Source organism: Ammospiza caudacuta, chromosome 1 (assembly GCF_027887145.1).
Source record: "Ammospiza caudacuta isolate bAmmCau1 chromosome 1, bAmmCau1.pri, whole genome shotgun sequence".
NCBI lineage: Eukaryota > Metazoa > Chordata > Aves > Passeriformes > Passerellidae > Ammospiza > Ammospiza caudacuta.
In genome coordinates this window covers 33375760-33395843 of record NC_080593.1, presented here as the reverse complement: position 1 = coordinate 33395843, position 20084 = coordinate 33375760, and the positions used below count along the sequence as shown (strand labels likewise).

Below are 20084 nucleotides of genomic sequence, written 5' to 3'. Positions count from 1 at the left end.
CGGCTTAGCCCGGGGCTCCTGTCCCCGGGGCTCCTGTCCCCGCGTCCCCTCGGCTCCGCTCCCCACCTGTCCGCGGGCGCTGCCCCTGACGTCATGGAAACACCCCCTGCCCCCGCCCCGCCGCCCGGGAAGGCGGGCACGGCACCGGCAGCGGCCCCGGGCGGCGGCGGGGCGGGGGCAGCGCAGGCTCCTCCCGTTGGCCGGCGCGGCCGTCACTCGAGCGCGGCGGTCCCGCCGCCGGTCCCGCTCGTGGGTGTTCCCTGCCAGCCGAGCGAGCGCTCCGCTGGACCGGCCCTGTATGCTGGCTGTCGCTCCTGCCGGGCTCCTTCCTTCCTCGCTCCTGCCTGCGGGGCGCCGCTGCCCGGGGGCCATGGCGGGGGCGCCCGGCCGGCCGTAGGCGTGGGGCTCAGGTGGGTGTCCGCCGTAGGGATGCGATGCGGTGGGATGGGACGGGACGGGACGGGCTGGCGGGGCGCAGCGGGAGCGCTGCGGGGCGAGCCGGGGCTCCGCGGGACGGGGCGGGCCGGCAGCCGGCGAACTCGGCACACGGGAAAAGTGTCGCTTTGGCGCTCAGCAAGCGCCTTTCACGCCCGGCTGGCAGCGAGGGCGCCCGCGGCTGCCGGCCGGGGCGCGGGCGGGCGGACAGGCAGCGGCTGCTGCTGCCGGTGCCGCGCTCATCCCGCCAGCCTCCTCCCGCCGCCCGCGGGTCTCCGGCCGCTCTGTCACAGCCACACGAGGCTGTTCCGAGCGACTGCCAACTTAGACACCTCCCCTGCTCCGGGAGCTGCTGCTGAGGGGTTCATGCTCCTGCCGGGGCGCTCCATGCGGCACCAGCCGGAGCGAATTCCCGGTGAGCCGGGACGCACCGGGCAGCCGCTGCCCCGGGGACGGGCTGGAGCCGCTCTCCCCGCGGCTGCGGCTCCGGGGCATCGCCCGACAGCCGGCTGGCTGTGAAATCCCTGGAACTTCAGAAATCTTGGGCGCGTTTGCAAAGCCATCGATCTCTGCTCAATCTTTGGTTCTCTGTGCTCATGTAAAATAAAGAAGAAAAAAAAGCCACCATTATTATTATTATTATTATTATTATTATTATTATTATTACTATTTCTTGTCTCTATCTTAAATAGGTTAATTAAATCCAGCTTGTTTTTAGGTTGATTTAATTTCCATTTGAGGACCAGTTAGACAATATGAGCTGTTACATACTCCATTATTTGAAAACTGTTTGGTGTACAGTACTTCACAGCTCAGTGACAGTGAAGTACTCTTCATTGAGCCTGTTTCGTTTTTACTAGGAGGATATCTAGGACAGCTAGAGAAATGGATATTTGATAAATGTAAGGTAATTTTCTGCCGTATGTTTTTGTCCTAGGCCGCTAATGATGGTAACCGTGTTTTTCTTTCTCTGTTTTCTTGAGAAGGCACAAAGGGAACAGTTGCTTCATGCCTTGACTTTCATCGATTAATCATAGAGTTCAGAGTGTTTCACTCATAGAGTTCAGAGTGTTTCACTCTACTTAATTTCAACAGAGCTTGTAAGTCCGGTTTGGGTATTTAAAGCGTGTGTTTTCATGGACATTTTCTGTAAAGCCCTGGGTAGCGACAGTTTTAATTTCCATGAGCTTTGGGTTTTTATTGTTTAAAATGTTTTTTTTTTAAAGATATATTTAAATAATGCTCCCCAGTCTGCACTCCCAATAGATTTAAACTAGTTAATAGATTAATAAATTAACTAGTTTCCCATTGTGGCTTCTGTCCATTTTCAAAGCAACAGCATTTACAAGTCTTAATTCTCTTTCTCTTTACTCTTATACTGCCTTCCCCACACATTGCATTAGGCCCACTTATGTCATCTCTTTTTTGATTTTGTTTGCATGCAGGAAAGGTGGGAGGGGACTTTTAGGTGTTGGAGATGTTCTCTGTGTGTGCACTGAAGAGTTGTGGTTGTGCTGAAATTATTGGTGTGTTCACCAAGGACAGGAAATGATGGTAAGGCTCTGCTGGAGTCTGCCTGTTGCGACACTCTGTGTGTGGCCAGCTCATTCACTGTTGCAAATGTACGTATGCTGTATTTTATACAAAACCTTATTTGGGTTTTTAAGTAGATATGTGTACGTTGTTGTAGAGAATTGGGTCTTGTTCAAACCACATCTATTATAAACAGATGCGTGTCAGCTTAATTCTCGCATTTGTTGCATTCTCTAGATCTTGTTACATACTGAGGAGAAAATAGAGTCAAACATGGCATTTCCCGGACCTTATGGTTTCTAACTGTAAAGCTGAGTTTTCAGTTTCTACAAATGATGCTCTTAGCTGCCAAATGACAAAAGTCTTTCTATAGAAAAGTTAATTCATATCTAAAGTACTAATATGTTTTAGATTAAATTGAATTTGCTGCAAAGTGCATTTTAAAACCATGCAGTGATGAACGAGGCAGCAGAATGAGTGTGTTACCATGCATGGGGTCCTTTTCTATGTCAGAAGCAGTGTACTATCTGTGTCAGCATATTTTGATCTCATTAAATTTAATCTACTTTAGTGCAGGTAAGATTTGACCTACCGAATTAGCAAAGTTTTGCTCATAAAAGGCTGTGGTATAGATACTGTGATGCATTGCTACTAAGGTAGCAAAGGAACTTCTAGGAGAATCTAATTGCTTTTTTTCTGTATCAAGTTTCAGATAATAGGATGCAGATACACTGAGATCTGACAAACAACTCTCTGGACCGGGACTAATATGTTTCCAAATTTACCCTGCTCTGCTCTTTGAGATGCTGGATTTGCATGTCTGTCTTCTGCATTAGTGATTATGTTCAAACATTATACTTTGGGGGGCAGACACTGTTTTTGGGCTCCTGCAGCTGTCACTTGTGCAACGTGCTTTAATACTGTGCCTTGAAATACATATTTGATTCCTTAAGACTGTCATTTATCTGAAGGACAAGGAGGTTTTGGGTGTTGTAACATTCTGTCCTGTTGTAGGTGGGTAGTTGTCTTTATTCTACTAACATAACACGTATCTCTTCCATGTTAATTTCTAATTACCTTAGAGGGAGGTTTTCTGTCTGCCTTCAAGGTTGAGTGATGTGGGTGTTGATGCTAATGACTATGATAGCCTAGGTGAAGCTGCAGGCATGATAGCTAAGAAAAGCACAGCTCTGGGTCTGACCCTGGGAGGCAGGATATCTCTAACTCCTTCCTTAAATCTGTTTTAGCTTGTTACATGGGCAGAGTTCTTGAAGATGCTTGTGGCTTTCACATAGGGTGTATGCTCAGAAATAGATTCTATTATATATGAAGTTATGACATGAATGAACAGCGTTGGGGTTTTGGAACTCTGTCAGCATGGAGCTCATGCACGCTGTTGCAAGTCACTTGAAACATTTAAAAATAAAGTTGAGGACTGCCTCAGCTGGGGAAGAAAATGGCAAACTTGAACAAATTCTTTCTGATTTTCTGTGTTCAGCTGTTGCAACTAAGATAATTTTTAAATGGTCAGAGCTGTTGTGGCTACTGGGTTTGTTTGTTTGTTCAGGGAGTTTGGTTTTGTTTTGTTTTTTTCTAAAATACAAATTCAATGGCAAGTCTGGTACCTGCCTTGCTGCTAAAAGCAGTGAGGACTCTTGGAATGGTAGCTGAAAGTGGGAAATGTACTTGGCCATTGCAGCTCAGCCTCCGCTGTCCTGCCTGTCTGGTGTGCCTGGCTCAGTGCAAGCTCCTTAGGGTACGAGTCACGTGTTGGTGTGAGGCACTGAGCGCAGCAGGGCCTAATCCTATTGCAGTGTCTGGGCACTCCGTGATGTTAACCATGAAAGTCAAGAAACAGAGTTGAGCTGCTTTCAATCTGGCGGGTGCTGAGCAGGTTTTGCAATGTCTGTTTGCTATTTGCTAATGATTCTCAGTCTTTGAATGCAGGCCATTCTAGACATGCCCCTTGAATTGTGGAAAATACGTACTGATAAGCAAGACTTGACAGGAATCCCTGTCATGTGCAACAGGAGGAACAAATAGAGAGAACTGACTTTCACTGACATCTAAGCCCTAAGCTTAGGGAGTACACTGAGAGCTGCTATATGCATCTAGCTCTTAGAGATATCTCTAAACTAAATAATTGTACATCTGGCCGTGAGACAGACATCCTGACAAAAAGATAGTGGCTGTCTAATAGCATCTGGTAAGTCACAGCAGAAAGGCTGCAGATAGGATGTCTTGTGTGTCTCTGTTGTTTGTCAATATTGTAACTGCTTAGACTGAATGTGAGAACTTGTCCTTTGAAGTCATTAAAAAGCGTACTAGACAAGCTCTGCATTCCTTGTGCAGCCATGAGGTGTGTATTTTATCTGTGGTTTTAGATTTGACATTTTAAAGTCCAGTTGTTAAACTACAAGTACCTGAACTGAACATTTGCTTTCTGGTCTTTAAGTTGTGGGGGTTTGATACCTGAATCATATTTAGTTTGGCAAACACAGCTGCTGCCATGTCAACACTTAATTATTTCCTTCTGAACATTTTCTTTGGCAATTATATTAACAAGAGTGTGCAAACAAATCTCCCTTTCCTCTGCTTTCCAATGTAATGCATAGGCTGAGAATTAATGACATTTTTCTTTTGATTCATCTTTATATATTAGCAGCTTTTTAACTGAATCTTCAATTCAGAATCTTCAGATTCTGCCTCCGTGCTAGTTGAACTTAATCCTGAAAAAATCACAGCAAAACCATGGTAGTATGTGGTGCTATAGCTGTCATGCAGCAGTTGCATGTAATTGCTGTACTAGAACAAAGACAGTAACAAGACAAAGCAGTAAAGGTGAGAAACTCATCCTTATTTGTGTTTCTGTGTTTACTGTAGTGGTATCTATTGAATTTCAGTAGTGACTTTTTATTATCATTGGGGGAAAAAAAGTATTGGGCTTTCTGGCTATTCTGTGTATCCTCTGATGAATATTTTCAGGCTAAAAATTTGAAATATTTCTTTTACTGAATGTAGTCATACTTTTCTCCCATCTTGGCTGCAGCCAATTTTTTTTATTATTGCTAATGATGATACTGCAGAGTCTGTTATCACACTGTAATCTCCTATCTCTTGTGCCAGTCACTTGGGCCACTTCTCTCTTATCTGGTGCCCCTTACTCTCGCCATTCTGGAGGCTTTTCCTAGTCATAGTGAACACTTTTTTACTGCTCCAATTTTAGTCTGTTCCACTTTCATGGAGCTGTTGGTGAAAATGAATGAAGCTCCTGGTGTTCATGGTTCTGCTAAGGAGCAGCTGTGTGGATATACTCCATTTGCCTCCCATGTACACTCTGCCCAGAGAGTAGCTGAAACCCCTGGAGAGACAATTTCTGAACAGCCTGGCAATCAGGGAAAGAACCATGTGTGCTGGAGACTTTATCCTTCTCAGTGCACAAGCCCATCTGTGTCACTGTTAATTCTGCTTGTTACAGAAGGTCAAGTCCTGCCCTTCAAGTTTTCATGTGAGCAGGGTAGGATGTAGGTCTCTGGTACTACTTTTTTCCATCTTGCCAATCACACATGTTAAAAACATTTTGTTGCAACCTCTCCCTCTTCTCCAAGATAATTGCTTTGTCAGTGTGCCTAGAAAAATAGCCTTGAGGAGGGATAGAGTTACTTCATGCTCACAGTTGCTGAAGTGAAATATACAGTTCTTATTTTTACAGGACTTTTTCCATCCTGTCTGCAGTGACAACATACGACTTTGAGACCAGTCTTGCTAAGTGTGTCTGTCAAAAAGGTTCTGGTGCTACCTCAGGCTGTGAGGCATAACCCTGGCAGCTGCCCTGAATATGATGTGGAATGCATCCTGCTCATACTGGCAGCCGAGACTACTTTAACTGTAACTGTGCTGCCAGAAAAGAAGTTTGTTTAATAGTCTGATAAAATACCGTATTCTGAAGGAGGGTGAATGATTCTATCATTTTTCAATATTTCTTGCTTGTGACAAATATGAGTGCTGAGATGCCCTACAAAGCTTTGACAGCATAAAATCTGAATTCAGGTGCAATTTGTGATGGGAGGAAGAGAGGAAGTTTCACTATGAACGTGATTCAGTCACTGGCAGTCTCGTATACCTCAAAAAAGGAAACAGCAAGTGTCTGTTAATCTTCTGTGGTATTCTTGACTGATTTAAAAGAACAACGTGTAAATGATCAGCAGCAACAGCAGTCCTGAAGACAGGCAAGTGATTATGCTCTGTGTGTTTGGGGGCAGATGAAGTGAGCCCCAAAGGAAGTGGCTGCTGAGTCTCTGCTGGTTGCAGATGACTGTGGTTAGGAGGTTGAGGTGGCTCTCTCAGGTTCACTCCCTGATGCCTTGCTGCTTGCCAGAGAGATGCCTTTCCACAGTTTGGTAGCTGTGTGGGGTTTTCCCCCTTATTTGCATGTATCTGTGTCTGTGCAGCACAGAGGCACGTGAGCTCTTAGCTCATGGCAGCTGTGCAGCCATTTAGCTAGCAGGTCCATCTTTTTAGCAATGATTCACTGCCTCCAAGGAAGGTAGGCCACCTAGAATGCATCAGGCTCTTTGGAGCTGATATTTTTGCTGAAAGATTGAAGGTATTTGCTTATTAAATAAGCAATATTGGAATAAAAAATAATAAAAAAGAAAAGGTGTTAAGATTATGCCTGAAGAGAAGGCTTCTCCCTAACTTTTTTTTTTTTTGCTAATGAAAGTAATTAACAGGACTCTGTGGTCTACCCTGGGAACTTGTCAGAACTCCATCTTACATGCTGTTACTGTTACGTAGGATTAGCTGAATCATTCAGAACAGCCGTGTTCAGTTTCCTTAAAAGATAACATCCTGATAACAGCTTTGTCACTTCTTAAGATATGTGAGAGGACCGGAGACAGTGGGCATTGAAACTGGGGAAGTTCCATATGAACATCAGGAAGTTTTTCCTTCACTGGGAGGGTGAGTGAGCACTGGCACAGCTTACCCAGAGAAGATGGAGTCTCCCTCCTTGGAGATGCTCAAGAGCTTTCTGGACGTGATCCTGGATAACCCATTTCAGGTCATTCTGCTTGAGGGGGGGGTTGGACCAGATGCCCTCCAACTGAGGGGATCTCTTCCACCTTGAACCATTCTGTGATAATTTTACTAGGGTATTTTGAAGCTCAGTGTGGTTCAATTCTGCTTTTCAAAATCTTAGACAAACAAATTAATTTTTAAAAGCCAGCCAGGGTCTTGATCTTTTTTTCCAGTTTGGCTGTGCCTTGAAGTCAATGAGCAGCCTTGTGGTTGGGGTACAGGTCATCTCGCATACAGCAGGGTGCATCCATTGTTGGAGTAGGCTTCCTGTGGAGATTGGTGATGTCTGTCTGAGACAATTTGAGTTTTAAAAAGAGCTAGAGCTACTGGGGTTTTCTAATTGGCTTGATACTGAAGTCAAGTAACAGCATTTGTATATGAAGAGAGGAGAATCTCTGCTAGATCTTGCCTTGTTATGGAACTCTAACAACCCTGTTAGGAAAGAAGAGTTAATATTTCTTGTTTGCTTTCTGGTTAAGGTCAAACAATGGAAGGAAAAGAGTTTAGGTGTTGGTCTGCAGGATTTTGTCATGTCTTGGCAAGAAAGATGCTGGTTTTTAACATGTGAATTCAGTAGGTGTGCTCTTACTAGTGTCAACAAATACTATTTAGTGAATAGAATGATGGATGACAAAGATGTATCATGGACCCTCATTTGCTTACAGTTGTGGTATCTGTACCACTTCTAGGCTGAGAAAGCAGCCAGCTGGGTTTAGATTCCAGGAAAATTTCTGTGCCAAAAATATCGAGTCAAAGTATTATGATTGATTCTTGTCTTCCTTAACTGAATGGCACTGATATTGTTTTACTGAGTGACCTAAGTAGGAAGTTAACAATTCATAGTTCTTACACTACTGCCACAGCTGCTGAAATTCAGGAAGTATAAAACAGATTCATTCTTTCCTGTTGTTTAAAAAGAAAAAAAAAAACAAGGTATATCAGTGAGTTCACTTGGAGATTTCTTGCTCTCTTTCAAATCCACCAATTTCAACTGTAAGGCATTAAACCAGAAGCACTCATAATTATAACTTTGTAAACCTTATAAAACTAAGGTTCACTTATCAAATATCTCCCAGTGCTTAGAGAGTGTCAAATTGTTGAGGAAGGAGAACTTGCTGGGGGAGGGAAGTGCTACTGTGGATAAAGTAAGTTCTTGCCTTTTAGCTGATAGCCAGATTGTTTTGTTGAAACAATCTTTTCTAACATCCTATTTCTTAGAACAAGAATACAAATGCTTTGCTGAAATAATGTTTTTTCACTCACTGAATAAATATGGAACTTCAGATTCAGAGATAAGAGATTAGAATTTTCCACAGGATGGCTGAATCGTAGTCTTCTCTCCACACATGGACACAATTTTACAGCTTATTTTCCTGTGTGTAATACTATATTGTACTTTACTACTTGAAGTTCAGCAGGATCAATGCTTGCACTTGAAAATCAACAGCAGAGCTATTGCCAGGATAACACTTTCACAGATGACACTTGCTGTTTGTTTGCTTGTTTTTGAAAGAAGAAAAAGGAAGTAATGTCAGGCTTTTACAAAGTGGCATATTTTATGTGTGGTTTATAATTTTTTTTCCTTTATTGCCAGAATGCTTAAGTGCACAATATCACTTTCTTGTGCCATGTCACATGTGTGCAGTTGTTGGTGTACTGAAGATCCCTTACAGATAATATTACATTTTAAAAGATCAGGTTTCAAGTAATGGGACACCTTTGAGTGTTTTTAAATGAATGCAAGTAATTGTTTCCACCAGAGAAGTTTAATAATCTGCTTTTAGTCCTAGTTGATTACATTGATAAGCTGAGTGGGGAAAATGCAACTTCCCATTTATTTCTGGTTGTAGTATCAGCCACCTCTGTTTTTAAAGTGGATTCCTTAATCTCATAATAATTTGGTGCTAGAACAGTGGCTGTATCTCAGTGACACCAAGTGACTGTTCTCACTTTGGGAGATAACAGCTTCCTATTTGAAGAGACTTGGGAAATCTTGCTTTTGGGGCACAGCTCAGCATTTGAAAATATTGATGTTTTCCTAAGTGTGGATGCCATTTCAGTCCTGGCATTCCAGACATGACAGGTCACATGGAACTACCTAACACTCCTTGTCAAGTGAGTTTGCATTATTTACTTTAATATGACTAGAATGCATGGTTAGCATAAACACACCCTTCTGTTCAGTGCAGGATGAGAGTTATTTGCTCAAATTTAAATTGCAGTTCAGTCTCCAGAGCCCTTCTACAAAAGAATCATCTTTGCTTGCTGTTAAGTGAATTTTGTGTTCTAAGCTAAAAAGAGAAAAAGTTGTCTTTTGACCATTAGAAAGATGCAATGCCTTTCTCACCACAGCCTGTCTCCCAGCACTCACATCTTGCAGAACTAGAATTCTTGAGGGATTTTCTTTCTTAATATCATTACTCAACACTCTTCAAGTGCATTAAGAAGAGAGATGGTACAGGCTGTGCATTTGTTGTACATTAATTTATTGATAAAAACATGTCTTATATTAGTCCAGCATAATGCACTTAAAACTGAGAGGAGCAGTGGTACTCAGTAATGGAACTAGGGATGAAGGGCAGGGAAACAGGATTTTCTATTTTTTCTTAAATATTAATGTCCAAAACTTAAATTCTTCTCTTTTGATTCTGGCTTACCAACTTCTTTTTTATTTCCTTGTGGGTTTTTTTGGCCCTTGAAAATCATGAGGGTGTTTTGAGTAAACACAGCTACGTCATCTTATGAAGCTGTTTTGCCCAGTCTTTGAATGCCACTGACACATTTGCACGCAAAAATGCTTTGTGAAATGTGGGAGTGCAGAAAAATTGCAAGGCATAGATGGGTTAGATTTGTGCTGGGATTGACTTTGAAGAAGGGAATTGTTCTATAATCTCCCACTTCCTCCTTGCATTGAGATTCTGAAGTGCTTGTTTCTCTGTGTCTGGGGAGTGTGGCTGTCTTTGGAAAGGCAAGGACATGCAAAGCATTGACATCAAATCAAGAAGAAAATATGCATAACTTTCATTGTCAGAATTGATGTAATTGAAGCCAGCTATTACTGGTAGTCTAAACATAGATTATAAAACCTAAACATAGATTCTAAAACATACCATTTCTGTGATCTACCACTTTAAAAAATTGCATTCCTTAAAAAATACCCATAAAGACACACAAAAACTTTGCACAAAAGAAATACATGTAAGTGAGTAAAGATGCAGTAATTTTTTTTTATTAATGGAAACCTAAGAGTATTAAAGCAAGGTCAGTTTTCAGCTCAGATTAAATCAGCGATAATAACATTGGCAAGTGATATATAAAGACTTCCTTGCTGAAGCTGGCTGTACTGACACATAATACAACTGGAAGAGAGTTCCTGGATTCTCATGTTCAGTATTTGTTGCAGTCAATGCATTTGTATATTCCCTTTTGCAAAGTTCCCAAGCATCATCTTAAAGTAGCCAAAGCTTGTCTCATTAACAAATTATTTCAAAGCTTATGTGTTTGGACTAAAATTTTATTCCAGGATCCTGGCTAAAAGTACTCACAACCAGCTTGTATGCCCAGTTGGATAAAACTGGTATTTTCTCTCAGTATTTATAAAAGCATTTCCACCCTTTGTAAAGTGGTTTTCTCTCTGTTTGTGTAGGGGTGACTCTCTTTCTCCCAGTCAGTGAAGGAGACTTGCATTTAGATTTGAAGAGATGCAGGGAATCTTGTGATTTGGCTGATTAGGTATGCTTGTGGTACTCATTTCAGAACAATATTATGCTGTCAATCTTCCTTGCATAAACTTACATATATCTCACCTGTGTCTTAGGTGCTATTTTTAAATCTTCTGACCAGATTAGATACTGGCAGTGCCTTTTTTTGATGTTTCCCTACAGAGCTCTGAAGGAAATGCCTTAATTTATGTAATGGGTGGCTCTTTTCTCTTTTCATACCTTCATTAATTTGATAATGTTGATCAGACACATATTCCATGCATGTGAGTGCCTTCCTCTCCTTGGTCACTTCCCAGAGTCTCAGCAGGACTTGTGCTTGGCTTAATCCTTGGACCCTGACTGTGAAAAATGCCAATCACTTGTTTTTAAAATTTTATAAGTTTAATAGCAATAAAATGGTTATAAAAATAGTAATACAATTAGAGTAATAATAATTTGGACAATTTGAACTGGGACAATATGAGACAACAGAAACAAAGAGTTACGGAAGTCTGGGTACCTTTTTTTGGGTAGCATAAGCCTGAAAAAGGACACCCGTTAACAGAGGATTAACCCTTAAAAACAGCAGCCTGTTGCATATTCATACATCTCACACATGATGCATAAATTCCATTCAAACACAGGATTCTGTCTGGTCAGTGTCAGCTTCTTCCTCTTAATCCTGACGGCGTCGTCCTGACTGTGTGAGGCTGGAAGAAGTTCGTTTCTCCTGATAAGGGAGCAATAATTCTCGTTCTCTGAAAGATTTAGGTGTCCTGTGGCTGCTATCTCAGTGTGAGTCCTTGCTTTAGGGGAAGAAAAAAGTATCCTACATAGCATAGTTTCTATTTTAACATTTTGTTATAACCTAAAACTATATTTACCACACTACTTAAGAGAATTAATACAGGATTACTTTCTAACACAACACATTTAATATTCATTTTAATATTTGCGAAAGGCCAATCATAAAATACGCATTTTTCACACTGACCTTGCCTCCAGGGCTGATAAACTGCATTCCCTGTCACTGCTTGTGTTCATGTGGCTCCTCTCACCTGGTGTCCTAGTTGTTCAGTGCATCAGATGTGCCTCTGTGCCTTTTGTCAGCAGCAACTTTTGGTAGACACCTCAATTCCCTTATTAAATAAAACTAGCTCCCAGACAATTCTTGGCAACTTCTTCTGGTGATCCAGGTCCAGCCTGATAATTTTTTATTGTCTGTGGCCAGTCAGTCACTTTGCAATTCTTCTACCAAGTAAGATCCTTACTAACTTTTTTCAATTCAGCTATTGTCAAGTCCGGATGTGATCTAAGATTTCTCCTGTTTGTTTTTAACTGTTTGTAAAAAGTTACTCTGTTACTATGGACTGCATGGTACTGATTGTAGTAGGGCTGATGTCTTTTTACTTTTCTCCTCTCTGTTTCAACTCTAAAGACAGGTATTCTGTTTATTCTCGTGCCATCATCTCCAACTGTGTTTTTTTGTGTGCTTTAGAAATACAGATTGTAGGTTTTAAATTATTTCATTGGCTCAATGTAAAGTAGACACAAAAGCTTGAGAATACATCAAAGTTTTATTTGCAACTCTATGTGCAATCTTCCATTTTTTTTTTTTTTTTGCAGAAATCTGCAGTGGTTTCATCTATTTTTCTTCACACATGCTCAAGAAGATGTTACTTTTAATTTCATGCTGGTTTTTGTAGTTTCCAGGTCTGTTTCATAGTCAACATCCTATATTTCTTTCTTTACTCAGAAATTTTCACTTCCAGGTTACTACTTCTCATAGTTGCTATGAGGTATTGAAGAATTTAGTTTCTAATATCTTTTAAATCAGAATTTTTTTAAGCTGGAACTTTATTCCTGTACTTTAACATCTGAAGTGCAACTTCTTCAATCAACTTGTTCTCTGTCTTTTGGGAGCTGTGGTGAAGTGCTTATCTAGTTGGGGCTGCTGCATCCCATGAGGCATTTCCAGATTTGTTTATGCACATTTAATGAAGCAGCAACTCAGCATTTTCAGTTTAGAGTCTGAACTCCTCAATCTACATGACAACTTTAAACTTCATGTGAGTCATAAGTTAATCTCTTCTAATGCCCAACTCACTGGGATATTTTTCATTCTAATAAAATAAAGTCTGTAGCAATGCTGGTTTCTTTGAATCTACTGCAGACTCTGAGCAAGGCTGTCCTTTTTAAGTGTGCTTGGTTTTGGTGTTTTTTTGGTTTTTTTTTTGTTTTTTGTTTTTTTGTTGTTTTTTTTTTGTTTGTTTGTTTTACTCAGTTGTATTCTGTAAGTTCTCTTGCAATGGTGTGTTTGGGGTGTTTTTGGTTTTTTTAATCTATCACAATATTAAGTGGTGTATATTTAAACACACCCTGCCTCTATGGGCTTTTTTTGAATAGCATGTGCATTTCATTATGTCTTAGCCACTAAGATGCTGTTGTCCCTATGATATTTAATCTTGTATTTAATTCAGGTGCATTAGTTTTGTAGAGGAGGCCTCTTTTTTTGTAAGTACACAAATGCTTTAGAATGTTTTATCTCGTCATGCCTGTTTACCCGGGCAGACTGCGTTTCTGCCTGAACCCTGTTCTAATCTGTGCTAGGACTTTCAGCCCTTTATCAAAACATCAGAGATAAGAGTCCTTCTTGGTCACATTCTCATTTTCCTTTACTTGTGCCTTGAGGTTGGATGTGAGGTTGTGTGGGTGCCCAACGACTCTCACTGCTCACTTTCATCTGTAATTCCCTCCCTGGGTGTGTCACCTTCATGGTCAGTGTCCTTGTCTCGTAACTGAGAGTCCTTGAGCAGGAGAGTCCTGCTGAGTGACTCTGAAATGCTGTCATGTTTCACCCATCTTTCTCTCTGCTCATTATTTTAATGCCTTTTTATCAAGTCACTTGAGATGTAGCTGGATCAATTGTTTGAAGTCTTGCCATATAAATAATCTCTAGAGTCTGTCCCCCCCTCCTTAAGTAACCTTGTACACTCAGATAGAATATAGCTTTGAATCAGCAGGGAAATACTCAAAGAGCAAGAGAGGAGGAGAAAGCCAATACATGTGAAACTGTTCACTTAAATGTGGCTTTTTTATATTTTATAAACATTAGAAGTGCCTCATGTTGCATTTAAGTGAGTATAAATAATTAACTGAAAATTATTATATGTAATTTTCTTTCAGTCACAAGTACAGTAGTAGATGTTGCCCAGGTTGCTATTGCTACAGCTAAGGCAAATTTGCAGGTCATCAGATGCAGAGGAAAACATCTGGTAAATAAATAGATTCTGGAATTTGTCGACATCTGGACTGGTCACATCTGTTTGATTTTTTTTTTTTCTTCCTTTTTTGTTCAGGAAAATGTCTCTGAATAAACTTACTGTGATTAGGTTGAAGCTTCTGCAGGATGGTATTTATTTATGCTGGTGGATGCCATATATTTACTCTGATGGATCTTCGTGTTTTAACATAATTGCTTTTGAATTAATGCTTTCATGACAATTTTGGGAATATTTAGGCCACAACTGTCCTGACCTGAAGCTGATAATGCCTTTTTTTTTTTTTTTTTTGTGGCTTTTTTTATATACATGTGACTCTTAGGAGGGGAAGGAGTTACACTGTACACGTTCCAATTTTGGAGAGGAGAGCAAAATCTCTTCAGTATTACGGATGATGAGAAAACAAATTACCTTTTTGTGGTATCTTTTCTCTCCTGCTAATCCCCAGATCCAGATTTAGAGGCACTGTGTGTCTGTGCACCGTCGCTGCGTGCTTCCTTTCCGCTCTGATGCTGCAGTTGCCTTGGCTGATCTCCTCTGTTCCTCCCTCCCTTCTCTTGTGTGGGTTTGTCGCTTTTTTTCTTCAGAGGCAGCATGTGGTGTGTCCCTGCTCTCTGCACCTCACATGGTGGTTTCAGAAGTGGTGGTTTTGGGACCTGTGCACCCTGGCTGTCAGGCTGCCTGCCCTGCCCCTGCCTGGTTGGCGCTGCCTGGGAGCGGAATGGCTCAGCTCGGACGGGCCCCATGGAGTTCTGGGGCACTGAGCTCTGATCCATGGCAGCTAACACAGAGCTGCTCTAGGACTATATTTATCCACAGTACAGGCATGATGTTTTGTACACTTTGGGATTTTTCAACCTTCATTTGTTCCAAATAGTCTGTTGTGATCAGCAGAGTTTTAAAATAAAAACGTATTCTGTCAGAGTAGCTAGATCTAGTATACAAAGTATCCTCCAGTACTCATCCTTATTTTTGGTGCTATTTATCCAAACTTTGATTTGTTACTTCAGGAGGAAGAATCTTAATGGGAATGAGTGCCATGATTCTGTTGGCAAATGAAGTCTGTGCCTGCGCTGACAGTAGGGAGCCTTTCTGTTCTGGGGCAGCTCAGCTAGCAGCAGAGCACACATTTCCCAGTGCAGAATGGCAACATGACAGGAGACTTGCTTTAAAACCTCTCCTAAACAGCAAACAGACATAGTTCCTTTAACCTGTTCTATTCAGCCTGGTCTGCACCTCACAAATGGTAGGTCAGAGGGCAGAAAAATCAGTCGCATTCTACCTTTGGTCTTGTTCAGTGTTGTAGGTACTTCTTGGCAGCCCTCCAGGCAGTGTCTCTAAAGTGCTTGCACAGCTCTAACACAGCCAGTCTTGGAGTTTTACAGCTCAAGTGAAGCGCCAGGTAATGTGGCATTTGGTGATTCATATGGTCTGGTAAATACTTTATTTTCCATAAGTAGCATTATTCTTCTTTTCCCCACTCAGTAAAGGAGAGAGGGATGGATGAAACCAGGGAGAAAATAGTAAGATGGTCAGATGACAGTTTGGGGGAGAGAGAACAAAGTTTGGAGTTCTGGCCTGAGGGAAAGTGGGAAGACTTGTCATTGCAGCAGTGGTTACTTTTAATTTAACTCCATGGATTGTGGAAAAACTGTGAGCACTTTAATTACATAATGACCTTTAAAATGAAGGTGAACAGAAATGCTGAATTCAGAGAACACATTTCTAAGCTGTCAGCCAAATTTTCTGAGTGAAACCCGTTATCAGCACAGAGAGGAAAATGAAGCTTGCTATATGAGTCTTTTCGTTACATTTTTTGAGATCTTTATTGGGTATTAGAAGGCAGAGGACAGAATTTGATTCATGCCTTTATCAGAGTGCTGCAGTCTCAGCTGTTCCAGCAGATTTTGGAGCCTCTCATGCAAGCTGTGCCCATCCAGTGGCTGCAGGGAAGGGGCAGGCTGTGGGTGAGTGTGTAGCCTTGCTCCTCTTCCTGCCCCATGGTGCCAGCGAGGTGGCACAGGAAGAAGTGTGTGGGCACCACAAAAGCTTGCTGGCAAAGACACATCTTTGACTGGAAACACAGGGCAAGCAAGATCTACAGTCTGCTAACAAAGCAGCAAAATGGCTTAGTTTAAAAAGGTATGCATGCTTCCATCACCTGCTGTAAGTGGAAGCAGAGTGGTGGAGCAGGGAAACATTTGGTCTCTGGAAAAGCAGGAGTTCTGAATGAGTGTTGGAGACTAATGTAATCATCCAAATGGTTTGCTTCCTGCCTCGCTGTGCTAGCATGCCACTCTGCATGCCTGGCTGCTTTTTCTAACAAGAAGGTTTTTCCCTCCTTGAAAGACAGAAAAGCTGAGGGGGAGCTATTAAATTCTGAAAGCTATATTTAGCTGGGAGCAATTAAAGCTAGCACTGTATAATGATACTTGAGATTAGCTTATCCATCAGGCAAACAGTAAGATTTTAATGTTTGGTTTCAGTCAGACTTGGCTTTACTGTTAACTTCTGCTTACATTCATGAAATTACACATTTTAGAAGGTGTGTCTGGTGCAGGTTGTTCTGGAGAAGTTATTTGCTTGCTTACCGTTCCCACTTTGTTCCTACTTCCATTTTCAGTGTAAACCCTGTAGTCCCATGTTGCTTTTGAAAGAGAGAGTTCTGCTCTACCCTCCAGTCAGCAGATGCCTGGTTTGTTCTTTTCATCATCTTTATGCTTGCAGCATGTTGGTGCAGTGAAATGACTCTGCAAACACTATGGCTAAAAATTTGGCTTTTTCCTTCTTCAGTTATTAATGGAATTAATTTTCTACTCTAATTCCTGTCTGTAGTGGTGTTGCTACTGGCTTTAGTAGAACATGCTGAGGGCATAAATGGCTAACTTTGAGAAGGGAGGGAACTGGCTGGTTCCTCCCCAAGAGCCCAGTTCTGCTTGATGCAGGCTTACACCAAATTGCAGTCTATTGCCAGACTGAGTCTTTGTTACACTCCTGGTAGGCTCTTCTGGAAACTGTTAGAAATATTAGTCCTTCCTTAGGACTAATACAGTACAAACCAGCTTAATTAATTGCTGTAGATTTGTTAAAAGGTCACTTATTGCATGTTCATTCTTTTTTTTTCTCTTGGGTACGAAATAATTAATTTTCTCCATTCTGCATTAAATGAACATCCCTCTGTGATGCTCACATGATCTATGGCCATCCACTGCCAGACCTGTTTATTGCTTAGTTTGTTTTTCTATTCCAGTGCATCAGGCTCGAGAGTTTTTCTGGTTTAATGTTCTTGAGTATGTCTGTACAACTATGGGTTACTTTTTTATTACACAGGCGCAGAAAAAGTTAAAAATCAATCAACAGTGCTGTTAAGCTAATCTTGATTTACCAGTTGGTTTTAGAATTTGTGTACCTGTGTTGCAAAATATTCAGAAACAAAATCATAGGTGTGCTTCTTTATGCTCACTGATCAGAAGAGATCTCTTGAGTGCAGTGGTTTGGGGACCAAGGGGGAACATGGAGCCTTTTTTGGACCAGCAAACTGTTGGGGAAATTTCATTTTGGAAGGAGGAAAACTCGATGTCTGTGCAAAAATGGGGAAGGACTGTGGAATGGCAAAGGCATCACTTGGCTTTATGGGGTGCCTAAGTGGTTGATACCTTGGCTTCCTGAGCTGCTGATGGCCTAAGGTGCCCAGTGAAGGATGCTTAGACTGTCTCCTTATGTCTGTCATTTTCCTTTAGGGTCCTTCTAGGGTTCCTCTTACTTCAATACGATATGTGATATACTCCTAGTAACTAACGTAGTTCTTTGTAACCTGTATCAGATAATTTTTTTCACTGTTTTTCTTACAGTGTTCATGCAAACAGCACAGAGAATTCAAGGCACAAATTTTTCAGATCTAGCTTGTTGGGTTGTTTTTTTTTGAAGGCTTTTTGTAAGGTTATTCTGTTGCCTTAGCCATGAGAAGTTTTTAATATATGATTACTTGGAAGTTTTGAATGTAGAACAGCTTAATTTTTGAGTTACTGGGAAAAATGCCAGCCATAGATTTGGGAAAGTCTGAGTAATATAATCATAAAGCTGGTTCATCACTCAAATATGTTGTTATTTCAGCTGCCTCTGCCCACTGCATGTTCCTACAGGCTAAAAATGTCAATAGGCTCTTATATTAATAGCTATTTTAGGACTCTAATCTTAAAAAGCAGTACAATGAAAGAACCTTAGATTAATCAAAAATATCAAAGTTGACACATCAAGTGTTCTTTCTTACTCTAGTTTAAAAAACTTCCACCCTTAATACTTAGATGATTAAAAATACACAAGTTCATGTGTTGACTTATCCTAAAATTAAATCACAGATTTTTAAGCTACAAACCAGATGGGAACAGTGGCATTTTTAGGAATCGATATAGAAGAAGCAAGAAATTGAGTGTAAAATGTGAAATTAGGAGATATTAAATGTAGACAGATGATAGGAGAAGGCAAAAGTATAGCTCAACACTCTGAGTCGAAAACAGGGAAAAGAAATTCCTTTTTCCTTGGAAAATATGCGAAGACTGTAAGAATAATATTAAATAAGGGCAGTAATGTCAATTCAAGAAATGCAGAAGAATTTAATTTCATTACTGAATTAAAGCTGTAGTCTATGACAGCATGTAGAAGTAATAGCTAAGAAAAAGTTAAATGGTAACAGTAACTGAAATTCAAAACTGTTATCACAAGTAATTTGAAGAATTCTCTTTTTCTCAATTTTGGAAAAAGATCAGGAAAGCCTCAGCCTCAGAGAAAGCTTAACAGTGTGCTTGTTTTTATAAACAGTATGTGGTAGTCAGACACTGGTTTGTCTGGGGCTGATTGATTGCAGACTTTTGGAAAATTTATCATCCAGCTGATATGGGAACTGACTCGGGGCAATAGAAATTCAAATCTAATAATTGGAATGAAGAACCATGCAGACCATGAAAATAAAGGCAGACTAAACCATTGTTCCTTTTTAGCTGAAATGAAGCACGCTAAACTTTATCATAATGTCTTTTTGGTAGTGTTCATGTTGTACAGAAAAGTCTTGCAGGCTGCTAAAACTGTAAAATTGGATGGTCCTCAAAAAAAGTGCATTTGACTAAACATCAAAGCCCTGTGTTAGCTGCTTCAAAGCAATGGCTGAGTAATGTTACAAGTTTGTAAAGAGTAGTACCCCGGCATCTATTTCTATTCAGGATTCTTCTTTCTCATTTTAGTGCTGACAAGGTGTTTGGGTGGGTTCCCCACAGCCTCAGGAGTGTTACACACTTGTGCAGAGTTCTGCATCTTTGGAGAAAGGAGGGTTTCTGTTACAAAATGCATTGTTCTCATACTGTATTAGTAGACTAAACACAACTTGCTTAATTATATGCAAGAATGTGGGTAACCTTAATTTTTAATGCATATTTTCCAGGGAAAAAACGTCACCTGTAGATGCTGTAATTTAGGGAAATGTTTTGGGAGGGGAGAATACACAAAAATCAAGGCAGAAAAATTTTCAGCTATTCATATATGCTACTTGTTACTTCCCTTGTGCTTCTCAGGTATGAAAGGACAATGCAGCGGGACGTTTTATTTCTCATCTGATTTTTTTGGTTTGTTTTTCAGATCCAACACAAGACTCATGTGAGCTTGCCACATCTTGCCTAATGGAATAGCTCATCCTTTCACTTCTGTGAGAGAAGAGATTTGGATTCTTCCTGGTGGCAGTGATCATACCCAGTCACTGTAAGTCAGCCATCCTTCTCTCACAGCTGTGTTGCCCTCCTTCTGGGAAAGAAGAGGTTAAATTGCTGTGGAGCCTGTTCTAGCCTAGAGAGAGCATGATCAAAGAAGCAGTCTAAGAAGCTTCCTGGTATGAAGAATCACTCAGTCAGTGGAGAATGGGAGGGGTCTGCAGTGTAGCTGAGAAGGGGCAGCAGTTCATCCCCTTTTGGGGTAAGACGTGGTGCTTAATTAAATGTCTAGAGAAGAAAGTTGCTAGAAGAAAGTAACAAAGAAATAGAATAGGTAAACCTGAAGTTGTGCTAATGTA

General features: G+C 41.0%; 1 protein-coding gene across 3 annotated transcripts in view; it reads left to right on the top strand.

The window, feature by feature from the left end:
- The first annotated feature begins 294 nt into the window (after nt 1-294).
- The window catches only part of OSBPL3 (oxysterol binding protein like 3), an 84149-nt gene continuing 64359 nt past the window's right edge, over nt 295-20084 (top strand). For all 3 annotated transcript variants that reach the window (XM_058817872.1, XM_058817795.1, XM_058817716.1), the window contains exons 1-2: nt 295-410; nt 19658-19777. The gene's annotated coding sequence lies outside the window, so the exon portion shown is untranslated. The remainder of the gene's footprint in view (nt 411-19657; nt 19778-20084) is intronic.